Source organism: Eulemur rufifrons, chromosome 17 (genome assembly GCF_041146395.1).
Source record: "Eulemur rufifrons isolate Redbay chromosome 17, OSU_ERuf_1, whole genome shotgun sequence".
Taxonomy (NCBI): Eukaryota; Metazoa; Chordata; class Mammalia; order Primates; family Lemuridae; genus Eulemur; species Eulemur rufifrons.
Genome location: NC_090999.1, coordinates 70,921,635 through 70,943,444, shown reverse-complemented (window position 1 = coordinate 70,943,444; position 21,810 = coordinate 70,921,635). Strand labels below are relative to the sequence as shown.

Sequence of the window (21,810 nt, the reverse complement as noted above, 5' to 3'; positions counted from 1 at the left end):
AAGCAAGAAACCTGAAACAGAATAAGAGAGGCATTTAGTGATTCTTCAATATGCAAAACAAGGCACTTACCTTCCACTGGTAGATGGGAATGAAATCGCACTGGAAAGCGAGCATCGGGAGAGGGGCTTTATTGCGGGGTGAATCATCCCCACGTAGATGCTCTGAACAACCCCTGTATGCATACTGACATCATCAGGAGAGACTTGGAAGCAGAGGATACTATGGTAACCAAGCAATGTGCTGGGAGACAGAAGCCTTTAATTGCTTTAACAACTTCCTGGGGCTCCAGCTACCAGGCTTGGATTTGCTAAGTAGGAAATGAAGGTTGTCACAGAGGCGATGAGTGTGACACGGAGCAAAAGGACTCGATGAATTCTGAGTCTACTAATTGCGATGTGACTTTTTAATGGCAAATGTCATTGCGTGATTCTATTAGCAACATTCCTCTCACATCTGAAGCTCTGACGAAGGCACAGGGCAATAAATAACGCTCCCAGGTAGCAACAGTCTAAGTATTCGTATACGGTTTTCTCATTTAAGAAGTATTAACATTATCCCATTACAAACATCCTTATCCTTGAGGGTGAATACTTGATTCCCTTTGAAAAGAAAGCTCACATCTGTGCCTTCCGAGGTCAGCTTACTGATAACAATGAAAACTGATTCTCTCTATTTACTTCTCCAGGAGGCGGCAGCTGCCGGTTCCATTTATCTCCAAGCTCCAGGAGATCTCTTATCCAGAAACACCTCCAGCGAAATGCCTAATTATGACACCCAGATAAAATCAGAAATCTGCAACTACTGCCACAGTTTTCTTGGTTCAGTCTCTTCTGTCATGGGCAGAATTACTTCCACTTTTAACAACCCCCCCAAACTACACATAATTTAAATCTTCCCTTTGAACTATTTGCCCTTCCCTGCATCTGTCATCCTGGTTCAGGGGAATACAATCTCTCTTAAAAATACCAGGTTTAAAGTAATTGCTTAAAATAACAATGTTACAACATCAAACCGAGCCTATAATGATACACCATGCTTATTTGATCAGATGTGGCACTTTAATAAGTATATAATTTATCAACTATGAAAACTATTGTTTTCTTCTCCATGAATATTGGATTGACATGTTTTTAAACAATACCACAGTCTAATTTTGCTATCGCAAAAACTGTAATTGTAAAAATAAGCAAGTAACTTGGCAGATCTTCTTTAAGATATTCGTAACACAATAAAAAATGAAGGTTGTCATTCTGTACTATATACTTAGATCTCAGCTATTTCAAAGAAACTATTATTATCTCTATTTCAATTTAGATGAAGCTAAGCCTGCCTTTTAATGTTTCCCTTGTGAGTAAACAGTGTATAAATGTATAACAATAATGCTGCTTACAAAAACAGTAAAATGGATTACAACAGCAGCAATTTACAATCTGGAAAAATGTAGATAATTTTAACCTAATTGACAAGTTGGACTTTTCACTCCTGTAGAGATTAGAAAGAATTCTGAAAGCAGAATAGCAAAGTCAGCCCTCAGGAAAAAAACACAATAATTCAGTTTTCCTAAACTCAGGTAAAGTGAAAAAGCTTTTCAACAAAATGTAATTACTCCTATGCTTTCATTTGTTCTTCCTGCAATCCTGAGTTTGAGAAGCAAAGCATGAAAAGTTTACCATGATACAAGTGAATAGTGCAGAAATATATACACGATTCAACTTTTAAAAGAAATATTTAATACATGTATTTATCTGACTATGCACTGAAAAATATCCAGAAGATACAAATCCAATTGTTAAAAGTGTTGCTTCTGGCAGTTTCAATTGCAGACTGACTTGAAAGTGAGACCTCCAATTTTGTATTATACACAATTTTGTATTATAAAAATGGAAATTCATCTTAATGTGTTCTGAACTTGCAATCCCGGTTTTCCTGCTCTCAGAGAGAGCCTATGGCAGCTTCAGTGGACTAGTTCCTAACAGACTAACCAGACTATTTCAAGGTTGTTTCAAACAACTCTTAGGAGGAGATGATCCACCTGTTTAAACAGAATAAGGATGGAAAAGGCAAATAAAGGTTATCTAAGCAACACACACACACAAGGGAGCAAGTATATCACCTTTTCCAGATATGTGACAGTCATAAAGGAATAGTCCTCCAACAGGAAAGCTAGTTTGTTAGATTGGAAAAAGATATAGTTTCGAAAAGAGCATAGCCTAAAATAAGACCAAACCAACATGTCTCTGACACTATGAAAGGCTGAGGAAAACATGGAAGACCACCAGCAGAAACAGAAATCAAGTGTCAGCAAAGCAAAGGGCAGCATGTGGCCAGCTTACGTGGACTGGTAGAGACGTTTGCTTTAGGGAAAAGAGGCCTAATTCCCCCAACTTCCATTCCCTAATTTCAGGCCTCGTTTAGTTTTTGTTCTCCTTTTAATCTACAAAAACGTGATGCAAAGTGTCATATTCTAATCAGCGTTCTATTTCCTCTGGCCACACCACTAAATTTTTTAATCAGTGCAATCTCACTACCTTCTTAGAAAAGATCAGAAACTCTTTCCTGAATTGATAACTTCCAACAAAAATCACCTCATTTCTTCTGACTGTCGAGGATAGCAGCAGAGAGGCCCTGTGAAGCACACGCCCACGTTAGGCCACCCACAGAAGCACCAGGTCCAGAGGTTAGAAACAGAGCTGGGAGCAGGGACAAAATCTACCCAATAACTAGCCCCACTGAGCTTTCACATGATCTTGCCGGATAACTGTGTGTCTGCTTTTATCTGTCCTAAACGTCAGAAAATCCACTTCTTTTCCAAGAGGATCCTAAGGCTTCACATATATCTAAACAGTAATATAATTTCTCAAACTGAAAGAAAACAAAAGTTAGAAGGTTAAATTCCTTTTCACAAGAGGGAAAGTAATATAAAAAGATAGCTTATTTCCCAAAGAAATTTACCCCATTGACTGTCAAAGTATTATAAATCTCCTCTAACTCCCAGGCAGCCACTTTAATCCTTAAATTGAAGTTTGGGATTCAACAAGACCCTGAACCTAACTCGTTTCTTAAACTAAGTGAATTCATGCTGGCAAATGCCAATTCAGAAGCAAATAGGGGTTAAAGTCCCACTTCTGAGGGGATATTTGGCCAGGATTTCTAAAGCCCTGACTAGTCAGCTATAGCGGCCACTCTGTTACTTCTCCCAAATCACTTCTTGGAAGATAAGGCAAAGCACCCTTAATCCTAAACTAGCTTTGCCTCAAAATTTATGTTGAGCTTCCAGCCCGGATGAGCAACACTCTTAGCTCCTCTGATCTTGATAGAACACTTTTCCTAATTCCGGCTAAGCATGTTGCAAGGACTGAAAAATGGCAGTGGTATATGGAACTTCGTTATGAGGATCTGGGTTTCAGTTTGTTAATTAAAACAGATTCATACCGATTTAATGGAAAAGTATCACAAGAACATCCAATGGCAAAGGGGTCATAACTCCCCATAACTTTTAAATCCTGTCAGTGGCCAGATTTCACTGATCTGTCTCCTTCTTGTTGCCTCTCTAGCTTAGGTCTTCTCTGTCTCATGTCGTAACACTCTGGCCTCCTAATGGGTCTCCCTGACTTCAGTGTCTCACCCCTTTAATCATTCTGTGCATCGCTTTGTCCTTGATGAGTCTTCATAAAACATCACCTTGACCATTTTACCACCAAACTCCAAAATCCCAAAATGCTGCCCATGGGGGCCACTGAATCAAGTGCAGATTTAATATCTTTCCCAGCCCTACCTCCCAGCACGCTGAGCAACAGCCAGTTAGACAATCAGTTGCCCTATTATGTCCCCTTGCTTTCCCTCCTCCCGGCTTTTGCTCTTACTGTTTCCTCCTCCTGGAATTCCACACCTACCTCCCCATCCCGCCAGGCAACCCCACACTTCTCCAGTTTCTTGTCCCTACAGCCCTTCAAGACCCACCTCTTCCATCAGAATGCAGTTCATCCTCAGAACTTCCAGTGTTTTCTACCTTGATGACAGTACTTAAAACATTCTATTGCATAGTTATTATCATGTATCTTATCTTACTACTTTTTTAATCTTCTGAAAGGTAGAGACACAATCTGTACTCACCTCTTATTCTCTCTATAGCACTGTGCCTTGCAATTGTCATTAACTCAATAAATACTAACTCAATAAACACAAAATTTATTACATCCTTATTGTTTTCATTTTCCAAGCAGCTTAACATTAATTTCTCTCACTTAATTTTTTAAACAACCCAGTGTGGTAGGTTAAGGTAGAAATGAGAATTTCACTTTTAGAAATGAAAATAAAAAAACAGAGGTGCAAATGATGCCGTGATTTCTCCTGCAGCACATAGTTTCTAGCTTCCCTGATTCCCCAGTATGCTCCTTACCTGGACGTCTACTGCTCCTCATGCAGCCAGAAAGCAGGTGCTCCCTTCCCCCTTAACAGGGAATCCACTGCTTCTTAAGAACCAAGGCTGGAATGGGCTTCATTTTTCTTCCTTACTCATGACCTTTGGCATAGCCACTCACCTCATCCTAACCCTCTTAGGGCAACTTATGAGGCTTGGGAGAAACATCTCTTACTCATTTCTCCTCCTTTCATTTAGCGACCACCTTATCTTCTCAAAAGGAAAAAAAAAAAAAAAAATAGATCTTGTCTCCCTGATTCAGTTACTCTGGGCAAGTCCATGACTTTTCTAAATATTACTTCCTCATTTTCACAAAGGGAAGAACAATAGGACTACCTCAGATTGTAGTTAGGAAGACAAAGATAATGCAGAATGTACCGGCACATCACAAGCACTCCATAAACAGTAGTTATTATAATTAATAATCATAAACAAAACCACAAAGAATTGGAAACCTTTGAGAGGTTTTATATCTGTGTTCGGGAACAGTGTTGTAATTGGAACAGGATTGTAATTGGGTGATGAAGAAGCAGCAACTGGCCAAGTAAGGGCCCTTAAGAATTTGAGTAATTAAATGGGGCCCCAATTTTTTTTTTGTTTAAAATGAGGGTACTGGTCTCCTCCAGTCTCACGTGCTATGTGCCATGAAAGTGTTCTGTAGCAATTATTTGTTTCTGCCCCATAAATGTCTGCCCTTTTCTGCAGCCAAACCCAACAAAGTGCCCAATGTATGGGTACTTTTCTCAGTCCACGTAAAAGACTGAAGCTACTCAACGCTTTATCCTTAAAGAATTTTAATTTTGCTTTCATTTAAAAGTCTAGAACTATATCCTTACGCTAGCTGTGAACTCAATTAGCTTTAATGTTTTCCCAAAACTAAACACAAATTAAAAAGCCTTCAATGTTTTGAATCTAAAAGTCAAAGGAATTATAGATGACAGCTTACTCTAATACCAAAAACTTACTTCAACATTTCATGATTTTAATTTTGATTGTAATTCCCAGAGGAAGCACTGGATTAAGTTCTAATATACTTTTTCTAAAGAAGCTAGTTTAAGATAAGTTTCCATTTTAGTCTCTCAATTAGTGGAGTTTAAAATACCTTTTCCCTAGGATACAAATAAAGAACTTTGATGGAAATGTGGAGCATTTGTGTGAATCTGGCCATAGATATTGTTTGCATGAAATAAAAGGAGGGATAAGAGGGGATAGGGATGATGCCCACAGCCTGAGAAGACCAACAGAGCCGAAAGACTTGGACAGCAGCATGTAGGTTAGGGCACTTCTGCACGAAGCAAGGCTTTTTTGTGCAAGGGTCTCGCAAAGGGCATTCAGACAAGACTGTGTTTGGGTTTAAATTAATCAACCAGTCAGTTCCACAATGCTAAGATTCCTTCTGTTTAACCGATTAAGGCAGGTTTACTGGCAGTTCCCAAATGATGTCAATAGCTTCTAAAAGGTCAAATGCAGCCACATACACCAAATGTCCCAGGGTAAAAAGCACCAATAATTACCCCCTCTATAATCTGCTGGGTGTGACTTACTATGCAGATTATCCCATTTGAATCCACCTCTCTGGTTTTCTTTTTTTCTCTTTTCCAAAAAGCTGAAACATAATTTATAAATTTTAATGCCATAAATGACAAGAAATCCTGTTTCATTCTACACACTATAAATAGCTCAGCTTCAATAGCACATGGCTGGGGGGAGGGGGGTGTGCAGAGTGGAACCTTCCAGTCAAAAAGGGCCAAGCACTGAATAAGCTAGTTAGCACCAAAGCAATGTCTGTGTTATTAATACAAATTCACAGAAAGAAAGCTTTAGTTGTAACCCTTGTCAAGTAAGAAATGCTCAGAAAACAGCAACCATATAAAAAGGAAGAACCCAAGCCTGATGGAAAATTCCATCTGAGTTCAAAACTATGGATTCTAGCCCTTTGGGGGTTTCTTTAAAATCCAGCATTTCATTGTTTTTCCCAAGCAGTAAGGGATTGAAGGCATTCTTGTAAAATATTAATCATGCGTGTCTTGGGCACAGAGTCTAAAAGGAAAAGAGAAGAGAGGATAAGCCAAGGATACTAGAGCATAAAGCAGTCAGGACCAGCTCTTGTCTGACAGTGCCGTGGGAACAATGACTGCCAGCCCTGGGACTCAACACAGCCCCCTCCCTCCCATTGATGTCCCTGACCTTCAGCTGTGGAAGAAGAGGCAATGTTGCAGTTTTTTCAGAGCACGGCATTGGATCTAATTCCTGGCTCTGCCACTTCCAACCTCTGTGATCTTGGGAAACCTACTTAACCTCCCTGAGCCTCACTTTTATCATCTATAAAATAAAAGAAATCACACCTTCAAAGGTTGTCAAGAGCAATTCTGTGAGCCAGGCACTGTTTCTGGTGCTGGGAAGCCAGCGTTGAAGGAGTTAGAAGGAGTTAGACGAAGCCACTGCTCTCAGAGAACTTGCATTTTGGTATGGGAGATAAGATAATGAACAATTAAAGAAATAAATTACTATTTTATAAATGTGGAAAAGGTCTCTTGAAGAACCGTGTCACAGTATAAAGAGATAAAAGACAGCCTGAATGGGGTGATGATTTAGATACAGTTGTCAGAGAGAAACTCTGTCTCAGAGGAAATGACATTTGAATAAGGAGAAGGAGGAGCAAGATGCATAAAATAAAAAGACAGAGGCTTCCAGGCATAGAAATCACTGAGAACAAAGGTCTCAAGACAGAAATGAGCTTAGAATGTTCAAGGAGCATAAAGAAGCCCAGCATGGCTGGAGTACAGGGAGTGGTGAGCACTGGAAGTTTAGATTGTGCTAGACAGTTGAGTGAAGGAGCCAAATAAATAAATGCACGAATGGTGCTTGGGATAGAAGATTGGAAATATAAATTTTGGATGCACTGCTTAACACAAATCTCTGCAAAGCAACCAACACAGTGCCTGAACATTGTGATTACGGATAACCAATTTCTCCATTCCCACCTTTCCAAGAAACTGACCTGATATTTGCTTAGGGAGGCTGTCAGCAAAATAGAAAGAAGAGAAACGATGGGTAGGGTTGGATTAGCTCAGGGAGAGCAAATATATTTCACGTTCAGTGCCAACTTCTAAGATATAGTAGAGACTTCCTGGTGCTCTGTGTTGAGAAGGATTCTGAGGCCAAGTATGAGCCTGTATAACAATGTGTTTTATTACATGTAAAATGCATAAACGATAAAGATTTCCAAGGCTTTGGAACTGGCAGTTTTTGTTCACTATCAGTTTAATTTTGGTACTTATTTCTCACAATAATGGTACAAATCAGATACCATTACTATAACTATTTTATAGTTAAATCTGAAGATCAGAGAGAATAATTTATTTGCCCAAAGTGACCAGCCTTTGAACGTGGTTAAAACTGGGATCCAAATCTGGGTGTATCTAACTCTAGATATCATGCTTCCATCCACTGTGATATATGCATGAAAATTTGCAAAAATAAGCTCCTTCTTTGTATTCCTCTAACTGCATTTTGAGGGCCTTTACAGCTGAGCCTGGTATAGCTGGCTCGAATATGGAATGTCTTGTACAATCATCGCTCTAGCTCTGGCATGTTGTCTGGTTTATAAATTCACATGTCGCATTTTGAAGCAAGCATCCAGGCCCAATTCTTTTCCACATTGCCATTAGTGCAAAACAGCCTATTTGTTAACAAATGCCAAATCCTATATGATTTAGTGATTAAGTAATCTTGTAAGCAAGATGACATAATTTTAGAAACCATCAGAATTCCAAGTTATTTTGGCAATGGTTGTATCACCTATCCTATCCTTCAGTCGAGAGCTTCTCATCTAGCTGCTTTTAAACACACACACACACACACACACACACACGCATTCTCATTAAGTTACTGCCATTCTTGTGATTGTTATTTCATCCACACAACAGCAGGTTCATATATTTTAACTAATGAATAGGAATTTTTAGGAATTCTATCTTAAAAAGTATGAATTTTAATTATAAGGATTCTAAGGCATTGGGCAGTAAAAAGTCATACAGGGTACAGACTAAACACAATATATACAGAAAAGCTAAAATATACTTAATCCTCAATTACCATCTTTCCCTCCCACCTACCATGCTTTCTTTCCTATCGATTTTCTGTAGGAGGGCTTCATAATAGGGAGAAAGTATATCTTATACTATACCAATTCGTTTCCAGCAAACTAACCAGAATTGGAATTTTTATTAGCAAGAGCCATAGGCAAGAGCAATAATACACTATACCTATCAGACTGGTTAGTTTTATTCATGAACCCATGCTGAGTGAAGGAAAAAAAGAAGCAGCAAAGCTAACTTCAAAGCATTATTGAAAAGATGATTAACTCTCCAGCCACAAATGAGAATCACAAGCTACTTTGATGTGGAAGAATTTCCAGTGCCTAAATTTAAAGAAAGGACATCTACGATACAAGTTTAGCCATTAAAAAAATCCAGTAATATATTTCCTTTGCATGCCGAAAACCAGTAATTACCTAAGGGAATAAACAAAATTAGAACTTAGCTCTAGAAATTATGCCTTAAATGCAAAGCTCACACACAATATTCCTTCCTCATCATACAATTCAATGGCAAAATGCCAGCTCTAATATGTAGAGTACAAGAAATACAACTCTTTGTATTGTCATTTTCTCATATCATCTCAATTTTTGGTCATTAATCAAGCTGCATGCACATCTTCATCTCCAAAAATTTAACTAAGTGTACACTCAAGTGTTATTCAATGTGGTACATAATTGCAAAGACTTATGTTTTATAAAAACTTATGCCAAAACTTAAACTAACATTAGCAATTATCTAAAATTGTTAATCCTGGCTCCCAGAGCAATCTCTGTCACAATAGTATATGTTATGGTCTATTTTCACAAGAAAATTGAGAATTTTTCTGTAGTGTGTATAATTCTTAAAGTTTGTGTAAAATTCTTAAAGGCCATGGAATATAACACATAAATTTTCAAGAGAAAGTAGAAATTACTAAGGAGGAAAGTGGGTGAATTAAAATGTGGTTTTTTTTTTTTTTGTAAAAATGGCTCAAACATATGGGAAAGGTGAAAGTCTGATACTGTGTACTTTACATGGCTTTTAACATACAAATATAAACATATTTGATGTTATATTACTTATTAAAATATTTATATTTAGCATTCTGAATATATTTAAATATTCTTAAAACCTAAATGCTGGAACATTGCAATTTTCTCTTCCTTCTCCTACCAAATTGACACATCTCTATCTATAACTATTTCAAAAAATATTCAAGGCAATCTCAAAATAATATTACTGTGCTTCATTATGCAAAATGAAAATGCAGCTTTTAAAAAAATATTCTGTTTGACATTCAGTTTTGTATTCGCCTACAGCAGGTCAAAAGCCATTAGCCACCTGCTGAAAATACATACTAGGAAATAAAATGTCCTTCAAAATTATTTTGCATAAGGTATTCTCAAAGTAAAATGCGTAAGTTTATATTCCAAATGTATAAAAATATGATGTGTCAAAAATAAATACATTCAACCATGCCAGATATTAATTTTAAATAATATTTAATAACAGCTGTATAATTTAGAACATTCACATTGGATTTAAAAAGCACCATGTCTACTATGTGAGAAATTAAAGTTATAAAAGGTATAAAATAATAAACCAGCTCAACACTGTATGTTTATTGTTGTCTCCTTTTCCAATAAAAATAAGAGACACAATGATTCCTGGGAATCTCAGAACATTCTCTCTTATGCTAGTAGTCTCTGGAGAATGACCTGACAGTCCTTTTGTATCTTTAAGACATTCTACAAGTCTATTCCATGAAGCAAAACACCAGCCCTTGTGCTGTTGCACATTCAAAAGAATTCACAACTCTGTCTTGTTTAACATTATGAAATTGACAATGAAGTGTGTGGCTCTCTATCAGTAAGTTTTATTAGCAATTATTAGATAATTGGTCACTTGGCACTTTGCACAACAAGGTACTAAGTTAAGTGCTTGACACACCTTAATGTATTCAATGCTCATAACAACTTTATGATATGTGTAATCTTATTTTACAAATAAGGAAAGCAAGGCATCAAGAGGTTAAGTAACTTGCTCACAGTTATACAGACAGCAGATGACTGAGTTTAAGAAAGGAAACTTACAGTTTCCCTCTTGGAAAATGAGGGAATGTGAGATCCTGAGTGTGATGGGCAACCAGGGGAAAGAAAATAAAGGAGGCAAAAGTGCAAGAATTAAATGAAAGGATGGAATCCAGACAAATGCTTTTTCTTTCACAATTTTCTCTAATTTATTTGACCTACTGTGTTGCTTAATAAATGAAAATAAACAGGTAACAGAAGTGAAACCAATTTTGCAAGAACAAGAATGACTCCTACCTGACTTAAACACTAGTGAGTTCAATTTTTTTGGCCTTACTTAAAAGGTAGGTTTCTGCTATCTGGAACTGCAAATACCTAATCTCACTGCCTAAACTCTGGGATGACACCTGGTGGATAAATAAACATTTTGGTACCATGTCAGATTCAATGATTACAGAGACACAGATATGTCTATAAGAGTCCTCGACTATTCACATACAAACGTGGTCCCTAACATGGATTGACGGTGAGCCTTGGAGGCTGACTTCATGAAGGGTCTGTGGAGTTCACAGCTACAGAGGGTTCCAGCTCTGCTGGTGTTGCCCTCATTGAGTTGGACCAATCTAAACTGGTTGGTAAGAAATCTGAAACTAGCACCTGATATAAATGTCCAGAGTCCCTTCCAAAGGCCCTAATCCAAAATCTATCATCAGATCATGGGAGATTTGCTGATGCCAATGGGTATTTAGATTTGTTTGATCATTTAATAATAAGACGTTTCTCCTTTAAACACAATATTGAAGGCCTCTAAATCTTCAAGTATAAACTAAATAACACACAGTTAATAAACTATGAGCACCAACAAAGTGCCTCTGTCAAAATGGAGATTCTAAAATATTTTGGGAAAAAATTAACTCTCTAATGATAAGGTTGGAAAAGATTCTCTTTTCCACACCCAAAACAAAGGAATTTAAATCCCTGCTTTAACTGGTGGCAGTTGCTATTTGTTTTATGGATAAAGACCAAATTATGCATATTTTTGTGACTTTCAGTCAAGAATCAAAGTCAATCACCAGATTTTCCCTCACACTAACACCACTACAGCAGCACGAATACAGATGTTTCTCTGCCCTTTCGCTGGGAGTTTTTAATTTTGGTTTTCTCTCTCAGAGCAGCTAAGATTTCTTCATTTGTCAAAAGGGTAGCCATTAAGAAAACCATTTAGTTAATAAACAAGGAAATTAGCTAGGAAGGCTGATAACAAAATAGGTACTAACAACACTAACAGCAATCTGTACACACAAATTCAAGCAGTAAGAGTTGCTCTGATAAGCACATTTAAACAGTTAGTGGTACTCAGAAAACTGAGCATCGCCAGTAGTGGCGGTAGACAGCAGTTTAAAACTTTTCTTTTTGTCTCACTTGATTCCCTCAAAAATCTCAAAAATAAATTTTGAGCTTTATCTAAGAGTTTGCAGAGAAAGTCAGCAGCAGAAAGAGGAAACAGAAAAAGTATCAGAGCAGGATAACTCATCTCCCTTTTCAGCCATGTTTCTGTATCTTCTTTTATTTGTCACTCTTTGGAGCAACCAACACATACTTGTTTAATATTAAGGAAAGCCAAATAACCTCAGTAAACAGCACAATGGAAACAGGACTTGTGAATCTCATGAAAGATGATGCCAAATTATGAAGTATGCAGTCATCAAACATAAAAATTCACATCAGAATTTTCACAGTCACATTTTACATGTTCAATAGATATATATGTTTAGGTTTATAACCTTTATTTAATTTATACATGCAATAATTTTGGGTGGTAGAATTAGCATAAATATAAATATCATAAAATTTCATATTTCATCAAACTGATTTCAGTTTTCTGCAAAACTAAAATCTTCCTTAAAAGTCTATACTGAAAATAATACAGATTAGGAAGAATCTGCTAATTCAACAATTCTAATATCTTCTCTAATTTTAAAGTAGGAAAGAAAAATCTCCCTCATCCAATCACTTCTCACAAAATGCTTGAAATTCTTTATTTGCCACTGGATTTAATAGTTCCTACCTGCAGTTGGTCAAAAACGTCTCTAAATCAGTAAGAACTGACTTCTGCCAATTCCTTCCAGGAAAATGACTTACCACCTGTCCACATCATACTCCACTCTGGGCTGGAGCCTTTCGCAGCCTCCCTCCCTCACCTCAGTGGGACCCAAACATCATTATGCTGACCCCACAAAGTAAGAAAAGGAGAAGATAACCAGGAATTTGTTCATGTTTAAATAATTATTTAAATTAGCTTTACAAAATAGAAAGTTAGAGTCTCAAGGGGTAACTTGCCAAAGATAAATAAACCACTTCAAGTACATTTTAAATTCAGAAGCATTAAATAAGTAATAAATTGTATTTAAAATTCCCTAGTAAAGAGATCAGCAGTTACATGAATACAGTCAATGAATTAAAAAAAAAAAAGGGGGAGAGAGAGAAAGAAAGAAATGTGTATTTAATGTATTAAACCAGAAAGACTCTGGTAAACATAATACAATATATGTTTCACATATTGCTGAATTTAAAAGTTTTTTATTCTAAATGTAAAAATCATCTTCTCTAACTCTGATCACTCTATAAAATTGATAAATTAATTATGTATGTAAATCCAGAATAAAAGTGTTGGTATAATTACTTAAAAGCATTTAATGTTTTCAAAATTTTTTTAAATCTTTTACTGGTTCAGTTTTTTAAATGAGAAAGGATATTTCTATATCACTGCTATCAGAGCTTTAAAATAAACCAATACTTACTGTACTTAATATATGTACATAATATACTTAAAATGCTACATTTAACAAACAATTGCTTTAGTTAAATATTTTCCAATAGTTCCAAAGTTTTAAATATTTCCACTTATAAGAAGTTTTTGATTTAAACATTAAAAATGAAAAAGCCTAGATACCTTGGACTGAATTTATATGGTTATTTAAATGTGTATCTATTTCTTCTAGGAATTTGAAATGCAAAGAATCTTAGGTGTTCTATAAAAAAATTCACACATTCGGAGAAAGTATCTTACATAATTTCTAAAGCAAGAAAGGAAAAAGTAGGACTAAGACATTATTTTAGTGTAGAATGTTCTATTCCTATGAAGCCCAAGACTCCTAACCAACCATGATGCCAAAGGGGAGATTTTTTTAGAGGAATAAAAAAATTATTCCAATATTACTTGATTAGCACTAGAGTCCCTTTGGCAGAACTCTACTTGAGTTCTGCATGACTTGAGATTCTTTTGTGTCACTTTGTTTTTTGATAAGATGGCTACAGAAAGCACATTTCCTGCTCATAATCAAACCATTAGTCTGAGAAACTATTATACCATGAGCCTCAAAAACTGTGAAGCCATATTCTGACTTGTAAGAAAACCAATAGTAATTATGTGTTACAAATTCTTCACTGGATAAAATTATAATTTGTGGAGTTCCTTTAAATAGGGAGCACCACTAATGTATGAAGAACAGATTTCAAATTACAAATATGAAATTTGTCATCAACCTTTCCTGTTAGTACATTGCCCCTATTCCAACTCTTCACAATGCCAGTCAGTGGCAAATGGTTACCATGTATTAATATTATATGTTTTTGAAAGCTTAAGGGAGGGCACACCAAGTGCCCCAAAGCAACCAAAGCGACCTTAAGTGTCAATTGCTTGGTAAATAAAGAAGAAAAAGGCTTGTGTAATTGCTAAGTGCTTTTAATACAAATAGATTCATTTCCTGGAACTTGGTAAATGTTTGTTTTGAAAGTAACCTTTATCCCTTTATCACTATTGGATTGGAAAGCAATTTATGACAATAAAGATTTCATTTACCTCTAACATCTGTCTTAACATTATGATTTTTGGATTACTTTTGTCACTTCCTAGTCCCTCCAATATATACACAAACCCACATATACACACATATTAGTGTTAACTTTCATATGTCTGAAGTGAATTTCCCAAATTCCACAAATACCATGTTTAAATATAAATTACCACCCCAAAACAATAAATGGCTCTAATCTCTGTTCATGGAAAAAAAGGATGGAAGAGTTGCTCAAACATTCTGCTGTAAGAAACACAATTCTGCTCCTAGCCAACCTATTATTATCTCCCTTATTAATGTGGGTCCTACTTCTCTCAGTGTTTGCATATTGCCCGGTAAAAATGACCATCGGTGTTGTGTTTCAACGATATTTGGAGTAATGGAGCAGATCCAAATTAAAACGTTCACTACTGCTATACTTTCCTTCAAAAAACTCCTAACATGTCTTAGAAAAAACCCTAGAGACAAGCAGTCTGAAGTTACCTGGTTATCTGTTAATATTCTAAGACTAAATGCTTTACAACTAATTGATTGACAGGGTAAGTTTTTTCTTATCAGGGGTTGAAAGAAGGGAATTTACCATAGTATATCTATCTGGCCTTCAGAAACAAACCCCAAATAAAGTTAAGTTACCTATCTAAAGAGGTTTTTTTCCTTTTTAATTTATTTTATTTTTTTCCTTATAACACTTGGCAAAAAAGGTCACAAGCATAAAAATCCACTGAAGAAAAAGTAGCTGCTAAAGAAACAACATACAATTGGGTTAATATCTTTAATACATAAATAAATCTTACAAATTTAAATGAAAAGAACACATCAACAGAGTAGCCATGACATGTAGAATTATATATGCCCAACAATTATATAAAAAATGCTCAAGTCATCTATGCAAATTAAAATGAATGATCACTACTTTTCACTTCTCAAATTGGCAGTTAAAAAAAATAATTTTGGGGTGGAAAATTGGTGTTCTCCTAGAGACTGCCACAGAAATGTAGACCATCACATGGCCATTCTGAAGGACAATTTGGCATATATGTATTAAATGCTCTTTTAAAGGTTTATATGCTTTTACTTAATTTTACGTCTAAGAATTTAAGAAAATAGTGACAGGCAAAAGATTAACTAGAAGTATTTTCATCATAGTCTCATTTATAATAGCAAAAAAATTTTCTCAAATCGCAGTAATAGAGAATTGGTACAGGCATAAAATAAAATGCAATGCAGCTACTTAGAATGCAGCTGTAAAAGCACATTAAGTGACATGAGAAAATGTTCACTATCTAATGCTCAGTGAAAAATATTGCTCAGTTCTCTTAATTTTATGTCTCACAGTTTTGTATCTGTGGGTGCGCAATATGCATGAACAGAACAGGAGAATGGCTGACACACAAACAAATGATACCAGTGCTTATCTCTGGGCGCTAAAATACTGTCTTCTTTGTGCTTTGTTGTATTTGCCAATTTTTCATAAGGAACAAGTATAATTCAAGAAAACAATGGAGGAAAATATAATTGCTGAGAAAAATAAAACTCTAACTTCTTATTCAGGTGATGTTCAGTTTCTGATAGCTAGAAGCTAGTGCTGCTCAGAATAATGGAAATAATGTTCCTGTAAGAGGCTAAAATTGACTTGATGCCCATAGAAATGAAGGAAGAGGCATCACTTCACCAGGCGAAAGAAGTCATATGAAACAACTATATCTAACCCAATACCACACTATTTGGCTAGGTTTCTCACCTTCCTTAACACTTAGTTATATCTCCTCTCAGGATAATAGTCAAATCACCCTGGTAAGAACCAGAGGCTTAGAGAAACCTACTTTCATTGTAAAATAAGCACTAAGATGGCCACAAGCCCCATTGTGATCTCTCTAAACTTCTTTGTACATTTATATTATCGGGGTAATAGCACTATCATTCCTAGAAGCAATCTTTCAGCCAAAATAATTGCCCATTTCTCAGATAATGTTAATTGTTTTTATATCAACAACAAAAATACATGGCATATTTTATAATAGCTATGATGCATTAGGAAGTTCCCATAATCCAGTGCATTGCACAGGACATTTTTTGATTATCTGTATTTTAAATATTATGTTTTCTATATTTTCACTGAGCATGTAATTAGGCTTGAAGAGTTACCTTTAAGCTGATTATTGTGCCTATGAAGCTATGACTATAATTTTCTGAATAAACAAATGTCAATAGATATTTATTGAGCATCTTCCATGTTCCAAGAATTACGTCAAGTACTAAAAGAAAATATTTTTAAAATATGGGCAAATCATTCCCCAGATCATATATGAGATAAGGAAATTGTATTTTCCCCAAATTTAGTCTAATGATAACTACTGAATATTTATGAATATGAATAATTAGCTAACCCTTATATTTGTCTTGTTAGTTTCTTCTCCAAATAACTAGAAGCATTTTATTACTATTATACATAATGCCATTTTAGTAAGTTTTGCTTCTTTTATTGTGGTAAAGCAACATAGACATAACATAAAATTTTCCATTTTAACCATGTTTAGGTGTATAGTTCAGTGGCATTAAGTACATTCACATTGTTGTGAAACTATTACCACCAGTCATCTCCAGAATGTTTTTATCTTCCCAGACTGAAACTCTGTACCCATTAAACAATAGCTTACCATTCCCTCTTCCTTCCAGTCCCCGGCTGTCTATGAATTTGCCTGCTCAAGGTACCTCATGTAAGTGGGAACATATTAATACCATATTTATCATTTCATGTCCGGCTTATTTAACTTAGCATAACGTCTTCAAGGTTCATCCATGTCCTAGCATGGGTCAGAATTTCATTCCTTTTTAATGCTGAATGATACTACATTGTATGTATACTCCACATTTTGTTTAGCCATTCTTCTGTTGATGGACACTTTGGTTGTTTCCACTTTTTGGCTATTATGAATAATGCTGCAATAAACATTGGCATACAAATATTTATTTGAATCCCTGCTCTCAATTCTTTTGGATATATACCCAGAAATGGAATTGCTGGATAAGTTTTGCTCTTAAAAACTCCAACTGTCAATAAACATATTTTTTAAAAACCAATTATCATCAAATTCAGTCTCTACACTGAATTTTTAACAGTAAAAAAGCTATTTTATTCTATTTTATTGTATGCTTTAAAAACCCAAGTTAAAAATAAAAGTACTGTTCATATCTATGACTTAAGGCAAAACTCCTAATAATGCAGTGTTAGCCAACTTTTCTCTAGCAAAGTTCATCACCCTTTGGTAATGTTATCCATTAATACTCTTCCTGTTTCCCTACACCTTCTAGTCTATGCCATTGAGTGTCAACCATCAGGACATTGAAGCACCAAACCTCTGTCTTTGCAGCTGATATGTTTCCCTTGACTATCAACACATTCTTACCTCTCACTGGCAGATAACACACACATATTTTAATAATGCTCCCACAACACTCACAATTTTGCTGATAAGATAATAGTTACTTAATAGGAGGAATTCCAGCCAAATGGAATAAGAACAAAGAAATATGTTTCAGATAAATTTATTACCCTCCCCCAACACAATATTTAATTTCATATCAACTTGAAAACCAGATGTAACACCATTGGTCCATAATACAGATGTTATAATGTTACTCAGTAGTGTCAAAAAAATGATTCCACTATATTTTTTAAAAAATAATATTAAGCATTCTTTGTACTTTTAAAATTATGTAAATGTAAGTAAGGCATTTTATCTCTACTGTGAGTGGAAATATAATCTAGAGATACAAAGCCACTATTTTTAAATTCTTGACTGTGAGTTACTGACCACTTGAGAAGAGAAATGTAGTTTCTATCAAAATGAAATAGTTATTATGCCTTGCATACGATCCATAACTTTAAGACATCAGTGGCAAGATGAAGTTATTAAGGTCTTTCTGACAAAGTAAAGACCATAATAACTCACTGCCACCTTCATCAAAGTTGGTGAATTACAGAGTATATGAAGGGTAATTATCCTTAAAATAAAGTATGTGGGGAGTTTCTTATTATAAATGTTTATTTTTAATATATAAATTGTCACACCTTGTTAACAAACAATTTAAAGCAGGATGAATTATGTAATTAAATTATAAAAGAAAATTACTTCGTGTCTGTTCATTTCTCATCCCAGATATCAAATATGCAATGATTTTTGTTACTAGAGTCCAGTGATTGGTACTGAAGTCAATCAGAGCTGTGTAAGTACAAATTAACTGAAATAGGACTTCCTCAAGTATTTTTACAGCCAGGAAGAGCAAAAGATTTTTTCATAGATATGATACAATTTTAGTTCTTTAATCAAAAGCAAATGAGTCTATTTTGCCAAATCTGTCAATAATGATAGTATCAACCTGGAAATATCTGTCATACATGTATCATTTAAGAAATCCCAGCCCACCTATTCACTATACAGGCAAAATCATGACTTAGAGAACTCTGATTCCTTATATAAATAAATACCAGAAATACTCAACATTTCCTGAGAATAGCCAACATTATGTTTTTTGATCTCTATAACGCTCTATAATTGGTTGAATTTTCCATTCCAATTTCCAAGAGATCCATGCTTTTGAAGAAGCTGTAGGCCCCCCAGAAGTATCATGAAATGTGGATTTCCTTGCTGAGAGTTGCACAAAGTTTACTTTCCAGGAATGAAGCTAACTGGGGTCTTCTCCAGGCTGAGTGTAGGCACTTAGACCAGAGAATGGCATATTTTCTATACCTTTTACTGAGCCCAGGGAATCTGTCCCAATCATGGGCCAGTCTCCAGAACATGAGAACTTCAAGCAGCACAGGATAGTGGTAGCTACATTTAGAACAGGACTGGACCATGCCCAACATAGAAGAGCTGTGTGAGTCTGGTGGAGCCTAGAAATAAATACAAATACCAAGAACTACATCTATTCCTCTTCTGCCAACTCTCACCCCAACTGAAATAGGTTGAAAATTGAGGATGGTAAAACTATTTTGATGAGGATAAATAAAATGTTAAAGATTAAGCATTTCTCTCTGGCCTTTCTACCAGCATAATGATTTCTGAATTAAGAGAAGATTTTAAGTGAAATTTAGATCATTATAATTCAAGAGCAGTGATGAATAGCCTTAATTTACAAACCTCAGATGGAAGAGTAAGATACTTTTCTGCTTTCAGAGGTGTTGCCTTCTTCTCATTACAGGGGTCATGTGTATCTGCTGGGATTTAACATTATTATTAATAATTATGATCACATTTGCTTGGTAGCTTTCTTTTTTTATAACTTTTGACGTTAGAATTTTTATGATATATTCTTGACCTGTATATCACACATCAAAAGAGTAGTAATTTACTTGCTCCTGTTCAGAGTTCAGAGTAAATTATTGATTTGCTACTGACCATGTTCAGAATCAAGATGAATGAAATAAGATTTAAAGTTGTGAAGAATTTGGAGCCTATTACATTCCTAATGCCCAACTTCGAGCTAAAAATTAGTATGTATCTAAATTGAAAGGTAAGTTTTCATTTCTGTATGTTTAGAAATGACATTACATTTTCGATGTATTTCTATGTTTTCTCCATGATTGGTTCAGAATTTAATTCCCAGAAATCGCTGGTTTGTAATCATTCTCTTCAATGTTCAGAAGTTCATAAAGATAACAGAAATTATATTTAAAACACTCAGAAACTGTTAATAGCAGCAATTTAGAAAATACGACTAAATAGAGAAAAAAATTTTTTCGATATTAGTAAGAGCTTACATTTACAGTGATTGCTAATTAAATCTTAAACACTATTCAATGCACTTTAACAGGGTTTAACTCATTCAGTGCTTACAAAAATCCGATGAGAAGAGTAACACCAATTTCCCCATTTTGCACATGAGTAAACTGAGGCACAGAGAGTTTAAGTAAATGTGGCCAAAGTCACACCTTCTCTATGTGGGTAGAACTCAGTCTGGCTGCAGAACCTGTGAGCTTAACCATGACACAAAAACTGCCTCTTTTAACAGCTAACATGCTAAATTTATTCTTGTTTTCCCCTCTCAGTACTTTCTCTGAAAGTGAATGTGTTCAGTGTATGTTTGACCGAAAAATGGAACAGTAAGTTTACAAAAAATAAATTTTGTTTTGCCATAATTCTGCTAATGTATTCCACAAATTCTATTAATTACTGAAAATAACTTCATATAAATGATCCAATGTCAGAGATTACACATTTGTGTAAAGTTCAATATCTTTGGCTCAAGTTGAAATAAAAAGGTCATGTTTAAAAATAATTTAGTACGTTTATAATCATATGAATGAATGATTTTTAAAAATTTAAATATGATGGTGAGAACACCCAACACCACACCTCAATCCCCATTTGTTTCCAAAGCCCCAGAATCAAATTTCCAACTAGGCAAAAACATCTGTTACTGGATGCTTAAAGGTACCTCATCTTCCATACTTTTATGGTTTCCCCCAAGCTTACACTTTCTAAAGATATTACTGCCTTGTTTAATGACATCACTTAATCAACCAATTCAGAAACAAACTTCACATTTACTTTGACTTCACTCTCTCCTTCAACCTCTCCAAACCACTTGGTCACCAAATTCCACCAATTCTGCCTCTGCAATATCTCCTGAATCCATCATCCCCCTTCATCGCCACAGCCACTGCTCTAGTCCTTGGCCCCATGTTCTTACCTCCACCATCTGTGTAAAGGTAACAGCTCATAACAGGTTGCCTTATCCTCTGGTTTGTTCCTTATTTTATCAGTCGCCCATGTAGCTACCAAAGTTCTCTTCTAAAACACAAAAGTGTAAAGCTTTTTAACCGTTTCCAATTGTTTATAGCAGAGGTTCTCAAACTTTGAAAGATATTAGATTCATTTGAAGGGCTTGTTAAAACAAACACAGATTCCTGAGGACCCCTCACCCTTTACTTTATTAGCTAAAACTGGTATGGGGCCCAAGAATCTGCATTTCCTGCATGTTCCTAGGTGGTGGTAATGCTGCTGGACTAGCAACCACACTTCAGTTTCCCAACCAGTGCTGCGCATTAAAACTACTTGGGGAAGTTTTATAAAATGCCCTGCTGAATCCTAAATCAGTTACGTGCAGACACTGGCTTTTTCAAATCTTCCAGGTAATTCTGATTTCCAGCAGTTATTGAGAACTACTGGTGTTTAGAAAAAAGTTCCAAATTCTTAACACAGCATACAAGACCCTTTATCTTGTGTTCATGTACTTGCTCTGCCTTAAAAACAAAAAAATAATAATAATCCTATTTAATCAATTACTAATATTAATAATACTTGTTTGCCTATCTCTAAAACAGATGCACGTGTTTCCAAATGATTTTGTGAGAATTAAATGAGATAATATATGGTAAATGCCAACCCAGTGGCTGACACAAAGTCACTGTTTC

At 35.4% G+C, this 21,810-nt stretch overlaps 1 protein-coding gene across 13 annotated transcripts in view; it reads right to left on the bottom strand.

Annotated features, from left to right (window-relative positions):
* The window catches only part of PAM (peptidylglycine alpha-amidating monooxygenase), a 263,682-nt gene that overhangs the window by 214,408 nt on the left and 27,464 nt on the right, over window positions 1-21,810 (bottom strand). The window contains exon 2 of one of the 13 annotated variants that reach the window (XM_069492649.1): window positions 19,535-19,611. The exons of the other annotated variants lie outside the window; for them this stretch is intronic. The gene's annotated coding sequence lies outside the window, so the exon portion shown is untranslated. The remainder of the gene's footprint in view (window positions 1-19,534; window positions 19,612-21,810) is intronic. 13 annotated transcript variants of the gene reach the window in all.